Here is a 10,642-nt window from a genome sequence, read left to right as displayed (position 1 = left end):
ATTATGTCAATGGCCTTGCACTCCCTTTTTTGATTCTCTTCAGTGTTGCTTAGGAGAGTACTAGGAGGAGTTTCAGTGAGTTTCTTACTCAGCTGGCCCATTTATGCCTCCAAATTTTTGATGGAGGACCTTGTTTCACTCATGAAAGTTAAAGTGGTCTTAGACAGATTAGAGACTAAGTTTGCTAAGTTAGAGGTGCTCTGCTCAGAATTCTCTGTCTGTTGTTGAGAAGAGGATGGATAAGGCTTGCTATTGCTGAGCCTATTTCTTCCACCATTATTAAAGCCTTATTGAGGCTTTTGTTGATCCTTCCATGAGAAATTTGGGTGATTTCTACATGATGAATTATAGGTGTTTCCATAAGGTTCACCCATGTAATTTACCTCTGCTATTGCAGGGTTCTCAGGATCATAAGCTTCTTCTTAAGAAGATGCCTCTTTAGTACTGTTGGATTCATTTTGCCATCCATTCAGACTTTGAGAAATCATGTTGACTTGTTGAGTCAACATTTTGTTCTGAGCCAGTATGGCATTCAGAGCATCAATTTCAAGAACTCCCTTCCTCTGAGGCGTCCCATTACTCACGGAATTCCTCTCAGAAGTATACATGAATTGGTTATTTGCAACCATATCAATGGATATACCTGCAGAATGGTCCAGTGACATATTAGAGAATTTAGATAGGCCATAATAGAATATATCCAAAATGGTCCATTCAGAAAGCATGTAAGAAGGACACCTTTTGGTCATCTGCTTGTATCTTTCCTAAGCTTCATAGAGGGATTCACCATCTTTTTGTTTGAAGGTCTGAACATCCACTCTAAGCTTGCTCAGCTTTTGAGGAGGAAAGAATTTAGCCAAGAAGGCCACGACCAGCTTATCCCATGAGTCCAGGCTATCTTTAGGTTGTGAATCCAACCATATTCTAGCTCTGTCTCTTACAGCAAAGGGGAAAAGCATGAGCCTGTAGACTTCAGGATCTACTCCATTAGTCTTAACAGTCTCACAGATCTGCAAGAACTCAGTTAAAAACTGGTAGGGATCTTCTGATGGAAGTCCATGGAACTTGCAGTTCTGTTGTAGTAGAGCAACTAGTTGAGGTTTCAAATCAAAGTTATTTGCTCCAATGGCAGGGATTGAGATGCTTCTTCCATCAAATTTGGAAGTAGGTGTAGTATAATCACCAAGCATCCTCCTTGCATTATTATTTTTGGTTGCCATCTCCTCTTCCTTTTCGAAAATTTCTGTAAGGTTGTCTCTGGATTGTTGTAATTTAGCTTCTCTTAATTTCTTCTTCAAAGTCCTTTCAGATTCAGGATCTGCTTCAACAAGAATATTCTTGTCCTTGCTCCTGCTCATATGAAAAAGAAAGGAACAGAAAATAATAATAGGGATCCTCTTTACCACAGTAGAGAGATTCCTTTATGTTAGTAGATGAAAAAGGGAATGTAAGAAGGAAAAGGTAAGAATCCAAACACAAGGGTGAAGATAGGTTCAGATTCTTGAGATGAAGAGAAGTGTTATTAAATAAATAAATAAGTAGAAAAGGATGAGAGAAGGAGAAATTCGAAAATAAATTTTGAAAAAGAGTTAGTGATTTTCGAAAATTAAGAGAAGAAATAAAATTAAAATTAAAATTTGAAATAATTAATTAATTAAAACGAATTTTAAAAAATGAGGGCGAAATTTTCGAAAATTAGAGAAAGGAAAGTAGTTAGATGGTTTTGAAAAAGATAAGAAACAAACAAAAAGTCAATTAGTTAGTTGAAAAATATTTGAAAATTAATTTTGAGAAGATAAGAAGTTAGAAAATATATTTTGAAATCAAAGTTTTTTTTGATAAGATATTATTTGAAAAGATATGATTAAAAAGATATAGTTGAAAAAGAATTAAATTTTAAAATTTAAAATTAATTACTTGACTAACAAGAAATAACTAATTTTAAAAATTGTTGACTAAGTCAACCCAAAATTTCGAAAATTATGAGTAAAACAAGGAAAAGATATTTTTTTATTTTTGAATTTTTAATGATGAGAGAGAAAAATATAAAAAATGACTCACAACATGAAAATTATGAATCAAAACACATGATGCATGCAAGAACACTATGAATGTCAAGATGAATGCCAAGAACACTTTGAAGATCAAGATGAACATCAAAACTTATTTTTGAAAAATTTTCAAGAAAAGAAAAACATGCAAGACACCAAAGTTAGATATTTTCAATGCTTAGACACTATGAATGCAAAAATGCACATGAAAAACAACAAAAGACATAAAACAAGAAAATATCAAGATCAAACAAGAAGACTTGTCAAGAACAACTTGAAGATCATGAAGAACACATGTATGAATTTTCAAAAAATGCAAAAAATTTTTAAAACATGCAATTGACACCAAACTTAAAAATTGACTCAAGACTCAAACAAGAAACACAAAATATTTTTGATTTCATGATTTTCTAAATTTTTTTTTTGGATTTTTTGAAAATTAATCATTAGAAAAATGAAAATAAAGAAAAAATTTTTTGAGAGATTTTTGAAAAAATTTTGAAAAGAAAATTACCTAATCTGAGCAACAAGATGAACCGTCAGTTGTCCAAACTCGAACAATCCCCAGCAACGGTGTCAAAAACTTGGTAGGCAAAATTGTGATTTCTGATAATGGCATTCATGTTCGTTCTCTCCCTGGTAATGGCGCCAAAAACTTGGTGCATGATACCATGGTCCAAACATAACTTCACAACTTCGCACAACTAACCAGCAAGTGCACTGGGTCGTCCAAGTAATAAACCTTACGTGAGTAAGGGTCGATCCCACGGAGACTGTTGGTATGAAGCAAGCTATGGTCATCTTGTAAATCTCAGTTAGGTGGATAATAAATGATTATGTAGTTTTTGAATAATAATAATAAATAAATAGAAAATAAAGATAGAAATACTTATGTAATTCATTAGTGGGAATTTTAGATAGGCGTATGAAGATGCTGTGCTCCTTTTGAATCTCTGCTTTCCTACTGCCTTCATCCAATCCTTTTTACTCCTTTCCATGGCAAGCTGTATGTAGGGCATCACCTTTGTCAATGGCTACATCATATCCTTTAAGTGAAAAAGGTCCAAATGCTCTGTCACGGCACGGCTAATCATCTATCGGTTCTCGATCATGTCGGAATAGAATCCACTGATTCTTTTGCGTTTGTCATCACGCCCAACAATCGCGAGTTTGAAGCTCGTCACATTCATTCAATCCCTGAATCCTACTCGGAATACCACAGACAAAGTTTAGACTTTTCGGATCTCATGAATGTCACTGATGTGTGGAAAACGATCCAACACAAAACTCACCGGCAAGTGTACCGGGTTGCATCAAGTAATAAAACTCACGGGAGTGAGGTCGATCACACGAAGGATTGAGCAATTTTAGTTTAGTGGTTGATTTAGTCAAGCGAATCAAGTTTTGGTTGAGTGATTTTGTATCTAACAGTAAATAAATGATAGAAAATGTAAAGGGGGAGGGAAGAATTGCAGAAATTAAAGAGAACTGAAAGTAAAAGAGCTGAATCTTAAAGAACAAGAAATTAAATGACTAAAACTTAAAGTGCAAGAAATGTAAATTGCAGTAACTTAAAGTGCAAGAAATATAAATTGCTTGAATGGAAAAGGGATTTGAGGACTAGGATTTCAGAATTCAAGCAAGGGAAATTAAATTGTAACAATTATCAAAGCAAGAGATGATTTGAGTTCTGTTAGATCTCAAACAGAAAGGGAAAGTAAATTGCAGCAGGGGTTCACAGAAGAACCAAAAGGAAAATGGGATCTCAGGACTCCAGAGACTAGATAGCAAAGTCTAGATCTCAATTGCCTTCCCAGATCCAAATTCACAAAGCAATTAACAAGAAATTTAAAGAGGAAGCAGTAAAGGAAATTTGGGTTCAACTCAATTATGCAGTGAGGTAATCAAAGAGATCTTAAATGGAGATTGAGACAGAAATTCCTCAATTCTTTACACCCAAGACTCAAACAAGAAAAGTAAAAAGTGCTCAAGCAAGAACGAGGAAGAAGAGAGATCAATTCTCCTTCCTAATTCTCTCAAATCTCAATTCAAAGCTCTCAGAGAAGATGAAGTTTCAAAATGTAAAAATTCAAAAATCAAAAGAAGGGTCCTCATTACATCAAACTATCTCCTATTTATACACTTTCTATTCTTGGATTTTGGAATTTGGATGGGCTTTTGATTTGGTGAAGAAATGAATTAAATTGGATTTTTAATCCAATTTTCAGCCCATGAGAATGTAGCTTCCAAGAGGCTGCCCTGCCCTTGTGGAGGGCAGAGCAAGAAATGGTGCATGCGGCCTCGTGCGTGTGATGGGCATTCAAGATGATGCAGGATGCTTGGTGCACGAAATTGCAATAACACTTTTGCAACTCCGCACAACTAACCAGCAAGTGCACTGGGTCGTCCAAGTAATACCTTGCGTGAGCAAGGGTCGATCCCACGGAGATTGTCGGCTTGAAGCAAGCTATGGTTATCTTGTAAATCTTAGTCAGGAGATCAGAAATTATCAGGATTGATTGTGAAAAGCAAAAGAACATGAAATGATTACTTGTATTGCAGTAATGGAGAATAGGTTGAGGTTTTGGAGATGCTCCGTCTTCTGAATCTCTGCTTTCCCACTGTCTTCTTCATTAAACACGCAAGTCTCCTTCCATGGCAAGCTCGTGTAGGGTCTCACCGTTGTCAATGGCTACCTCCCATCCGCGCAGTGAAAGCTAATGCACGCACTCTGTCACAGTACTGCCAATCACCGGTTTGGTTCCCTCCCCTACCGGAATAGAATCCCTCTTTTGCGTCTGTCACTGACGCCCAGTAGGTTACAGGTTTGAAGCACGTCACAGTCATTCAATCATTGAATCCTACTCAGAATACCACAGACAAGGTTTAGACCTTCCGGATTCTCTTGAATGCTGCCATCAGGTCCTGCCTATACCACGAAGATTCCGATTAAAGAACCCAAGAGATAACTACTCAATCTAAGATAGAACAGAGGTGGTTGTCAGGCACATGTTCATAGTTGAGAATGATGATGATTGTCACGGATCATCACATTCATCCGGATTAAGAACAAGTGTTATCTTAGAATGGAAGCAAGCATGATTGAATAAGAAACAGTAGTAATTGCATTAATCCATCAAGACACAGCAGAGCTCCTCACCCCCAACCATGGGTTTAGAGACTCATACTGTGGAAAGAAACGTGTAAAAAATGTTATGAGGTCATAAGGTCCGGATACAATGTCAAAAGATCCTATAAATAGTAAACTAGTGTCCTAAGGTTTACAGAAATGAGTAAATGACAAAAAATCCACTTCCGGGCCCACTTGGTGTGTGCTTGGGCTGAGCAATGAAGGAATTTCGTGTAGAGACCTTTTCTGGAGTTAAACGCCAGCTTCCATGCCAGTTTGGGCGTTTAACTCCAAATTTTATGCCAGTTCCGGCGTTTAACGCTGGAAATTCTGTAGGTGACTTTGAGCGCCGGTTTGGGCCATCAAATCTTGGGCAAAGTATGGACTATTATATATTGCTGGAAAGCCCAGGATGTCTACTTTCCAATGCCGTTGAGAGCGCTCCAATTGGGCTTCTGTAGCTCCAGAAAATCCACTTCGAGTGCAGGGAGGTCAGAATCCAACAGCATCTGCAGTCCTTTTCAGTCTCTGGATCAGATTTTGCTCAGGACCCTCAATTTCAGTCAGAAAATACCTGAAATCACAGAAAAACACACAAACTCATAGTAAAGTCCAGAAAAGTGAATTTTAACTAAAAACTAATGAAAATATACTAAAAACTAACTAAAAGATACTAAAAACATACTAAAACACTGCCAAAAAGCATACAAATTATCCGCTCATCACAACACCAAACTTAAATCGTTGCTTGTCCCCAAGCAACTGAAAATCAAATAGGATAAAAAGAAGAGAATATACTATAGACTCCAAATATCAAAGAAACATAGTTCCAATTAGATGAGCGGGACTAGTAGCTTTTTGCCTCCGAACAGTTTTGGCATCTCACTCTATCCTCTGAAATTCAGAATGATTGGCTTCTTTAGGAACTCAGAATCCAGATAGTGTTATTGATTCTCCTAGTTAAGTATGATGATTCTTGAACACAGCTACTTTATGAGTCTTGGCCGTGGCCCAAAGCACTCTGTCTTCCAGTATTACCACCGGATACATACATGCCACAGACACATAATTGGGTGAACCTTTTTAGATTGTGACTCAGCTTTGCTAAAGTCCCCAATTAGAGGTGTCCAGGGTTCTTAAGCACACTCTTATTGCCTTGGATCACAACTTTATTTCTTTCTTTTTCTTTTCCTTCTCTTTTCTTCTTCTTTTTTTTTCGAAAATTTATTTATTTTTTTTTTTTGAATTCACTGCTTTTTCTTGCTTCAAGAATCATTTTTATGATTTTTCAGATCCTCAATAACATGTCTCTTTTTCCATCATTCTTTTAAGAGCCAACAATTTTAACATTCATGAATAACAAATTCAAAAGACATATGCACTGTTCAAGCATACATTCAGAAAACAAAAAGTATTGTCACCACATCAAACTAATTCAACTAGTTTCAGAGATAAATTTCGAAACCCTGTACTTCTTGTTCTTTTGTGATTAAAGCATTTTTCAATTAAGAGAGGTGATGGATTCATAGGACATTCATAGCTTTAAGGCATAAACTTAAATTTTATTAATTATAAACTAAGAACAAAACTCAAATATAGATATAAGATGAACTAAAAATAAAAATAGAAAACAAAACAAAAAAAACGCAAACATAGGCTTCTAATGATAGAGGTGTTCACAGAGTTAGGACTCAACAACCTTGATTTTGAGAAGTGGATGCTCCCTCAGCTTGAGAGGAGAGCTTTTGGCGTTTCATCTCTTGAATTTCACGCCCTTGCTTCTCTTGCTCCTTCCATTGACTTCTTGGTGATTGGGTGTTCAATAGGTATGAACTCATCTACTCCCATCTTCACCCCAGCCTCTTTACAGAGCAAGGAAATCAAGCTTGGATAAGCCAATTTGGCTTCAGTGGAATTCTTATTTGCAATTGTGTAGATCTCACAAGCAATCACATGATGCACTTCCACTTCTTTTCCAAGCATAATGCAATGAATCATCACTGCCCTCTTGATGGTGACCTCAGAACGGTTGCTAGTGGGCAATATGGAACGCCCAATGAAGTCTAGCCAACCTCTTGCAATTGGCTTGAGGTCTCCCCTCTTGAGTTGGTTTGGGACACCCTTAGAATTGGTTATCCACTTAGTTCCAGGGAGGCATATGTCCTCTAGAACTTGATCCAACCCCTTATCTACTCTCACCATCCTCCTATTAAAGGAATCAGGATCATCTTGCAGTTGAGGTAACTTGAAGATTTCTCTTATTTTGTCCAGATGAAAGTATATAACTTTCCCTCTGACCATGGTTCTGTAGGTATGGTAAGCAGTTCCAGTCATTCTCTGCTATCTGTTAGTCACAGATTTGAGTAGAATTCCTGAACCATGTTCCTTCCAACCTTTGTTTCAGGATTGGTTAGAACTTCCCATCCTCTGTTTCGAATTTGCTCTTGGATCCCCGGATATTCATCTTCTTTCAGATCAAATTTAACTTCCGGGATCACTGACCTCAGACCCATTATTTTATGATAATGGTCTTCATGTTCTTTGGTTAAGAACTTCTCTTCATTCCAAAGATTCTTTGGATTATTCTCTTTCTTGCCTCTTAAATTGGTTTGTTTTCCCTTAGGAGCCATGATATTGATGAATCTTGGCTTAGTGATCACGGAAAAGCACACCAAACTTAGAGGTTTGCTTGTCCTCAAGCAAAAGAGAAGAGAGAAGAGAGGGGGAGGAAGAGAAAATTCGAATGGTGTGGTGGAAGAGGGGAACAAACGTGTATTTATAAGGGGGAGGGGAGTTTTCGAAAAAAAGAAGAATTTGAAAGGAGATTTGAGAAGATATGAGAAGAAATTGAGAAAAGGGTGAAATTTTTGAACAATGTTTGTAATTGATTTGAAACAAATTTGAAAAAAAAGGTTTTGATTTTTGAAGATTTGAAAGTGAATGATGAATGATTGAAGTGTGATTTTGTAGAAAAGTATGGGTGAGAAAAGGAAAGTTTGAAAAAATCTGATTTGAAAACAAAATTGTGGTCCCCCCACCAAGCTGGCGTTAAACGCCCAGAATGGCACTCATTCTGGCGTTTAACGCCCATCTGTTGCCCCACTTGGGCGTTTAACGCCCAGCCAGGTACCCTGGCTGGCGTTAAACGCCAGAAATTCTTCCTCACTGGGCGTTTTTCTAAAACGCCCAGGATGCTGCACACCTGGCGTTAAACGCCCAGAATGGTGCCCATTCTGGCGTTTAACGCCCAAAATGGTACCATTACTGGCGTTAAACGCCCAGAATGGTGCCCATTCTGGCGTTTAACGCCCAAAATGCCCCTTACTGGCGTTTTTTCGCCAGTAAGCTCATTTTCTCTGCTTTTTGAGCTGAATCCTTCTGTAACTCTGTGAATTCCTTCATTTTTGATACTTGCCTCTGTAAGAACAACTTATACAACTTTCTAATGACTGGGTTGCCTCCCAGCAAGCGCTTCTTTACTGTCTTTAGCTGGACTTTCACTGAGAATCACTCAAGTCTCAGTTTTGAGCATTCCTGCTCAAGATTTCCTTCAAGATAGTGCTTGATTCTCTGTCCATTAACAATGAACTTCTTGTCAGAATCAATATCCTGAAGCTCAACATATCCATATGGTGATACTCCTGTAATCACATACGGACCCCTCCACCGGGATTTGAGTTTTCCTGGAAACAGTTTGAGCCTGGAGTTGAAGAGCAGAACTTTTTGTCCTGGCTCAAAGATTCTGGTTGACAATCTCTTGTCATGCCACTTCTTTGCCTTTTCCTTATAAATTTTTGCATTTTCAAAGGCATTGAGTCTGAACTCCTCTAGCTCATTTAGCTGGAGCAGTCTTTTCTCACCAGCTAACTGTGCATCCATGTTTAGGAATCTAGTTGCCCAGTAGGCTTTGTGTTCCAGTTCCACAGGCAAATGACAGGCCTTCCCATACACCAGTTGGTATGGAGAGGTGCATATAGGAGTCTTGAATGCTGTTCTGTATGCCCACAGAGCATCATCCAAGCTCTTTGCCCAATCCTTTCTTCGGGCCATCACAGTCCGTTCCAGGATTCTTTTTAGCTCTCTGTTAGAGACTTCAGCTTGCCCATTAGTCTGTGGATGATACGGAGTTGCCACTTTATGGCTGATTCCATATCTAACCATAGCAGAGTACAGCTGTTTATTGCAGAAATGAGTGCCCCCATCACTGATTAGCACTCTGGGGACGCCAAACCTGCTGAAAATGTTTTTCTGGAGGAATTTAAGCACAGTCTTGGTATCATTAGTGGGTGTAGCAATTGCTTCTACCCATTTAGATACATAGTCCACTGCCACCAGAATGTAAGTGTTTGAGTATGATGGTGGGAATGGTCCCATGAAATCAATTCCCCATACATCAAACAATTCTATCTCTAATATTCCTTGTTGAGGCATGGCATATCCGTGAGGCAGGTTACCAGCTCTTTGGCAACTGTCACAGTTACGCACAAACTCTCGGGAATCTTTATAGAGAGTAGGCCAGTAGAAGCCGCACTGGAGAACTTTAGTGGCTGTTCGCTCACTTCCAAAATGTCCTCCATAATGTGATCCATGGCAGTGCCATAAGATCTTTTGTGCTTCTTCTCTGGGTACACACCTGCGGATCACTCCGTCAGCACATCTCTTAAAGAGATATGGTTCATCCCAAAGGTAGTACTTGGCATCTGAAATTAGTTTCTTTCTCTGCACACTGCTGTACTCCTTGGGTATGAACCTTACAGCTTTATAATTTGCAATGTTTGCAAATCATGGAGCTTCCTGAATGGCAAAGAGTTGCTCATCTGGGAAAGTCTCAGAGATCTCAGTAGAAGGGAGGGACGCCCCTGCTACTGGTTCTATTCTGGACAGATGATCAGCTACTTGATTCTCTGTCCCTTTTCTATCTCTTATTTCTATATCAAACTCTTGCAGAAGCAACACCCATCTGATAAGTCTGGGTTTTGAATCCTGCTTTGTGAGTAAGTATTTAAGAGCAGCATGGTCAGTGTACACAATCACCTTTGATCCCACCAAGTAGGATCTAAACTTGTCAATGGCATAGACCACTGCAAGTAATTCTTTTTCTGTGGTTGTGTAATTCTTCTGTGCATCATTTAGAACACGGCTAGCATAATAAATGACATGCAGAAGTTTGTTATGCCTCTGTCCCAACACTGCACCAATGGCATGATCACTGGCATCACACATTAATTCAAATGGTAATGTCCAATCTGGTGCAGAGATGACTGGTGCTGTGACCAGCTTAGCTTTCAGGGTCTCAAATGCCTGCAGACACTGTGTGTCAAACACAAATGGTGTGTCAGCAGCTAACAGGTTACTCAGAGGTTTAGCAATTTTCGAAAAATCCTTGATAAACCTTCTGTAGAATCCTGCATGCCCCAGAAAGCTTCTGATTGCCTTAACATTGGCAGGTGGTGGTAATTTT

The 10,642-nt window shown here is 38.5% G+C and overlaps 1 non-coding gene across 1 annotated transcript; it reads left to right on the top strand.

Annotated features, from left to right (window-relative positions):
- Nucleotides 1-719: 719 nt before the first annotated feature.
- Nucleotides 720-827, top strand: LOC130952914 (small nucleolar RNA R71). The gene has a single exon (XR_009075089.1). It is a non-coding gene; the product is annotated as a small nucleolar RNA R71 (small nucleolar RNA).
- The last annotated feature ends 9,815 nt before the right edge of the window (nucleotides 828-10,642 follow it).

Source organism: Arachis stenosperma, chromosome 9 (genome assembly GCF_014773155.1).
Source record: "Arachis stenosperma cultivar V10309 chromosome 9, arast.V10309.gnm1.PFL2, whole genome shotgun sequence".
Classification (NCBI taxonomy): domain Eukaryota; kingdom Viridiplantae; phylum Streptophyta; class Magnoliopsida; order Fabales; family Fabaceae; genus Arachis; species Arachis stenosperma.
This window is presented reverse-complemented; position numbering and strand designations above follow the sequence as displayed.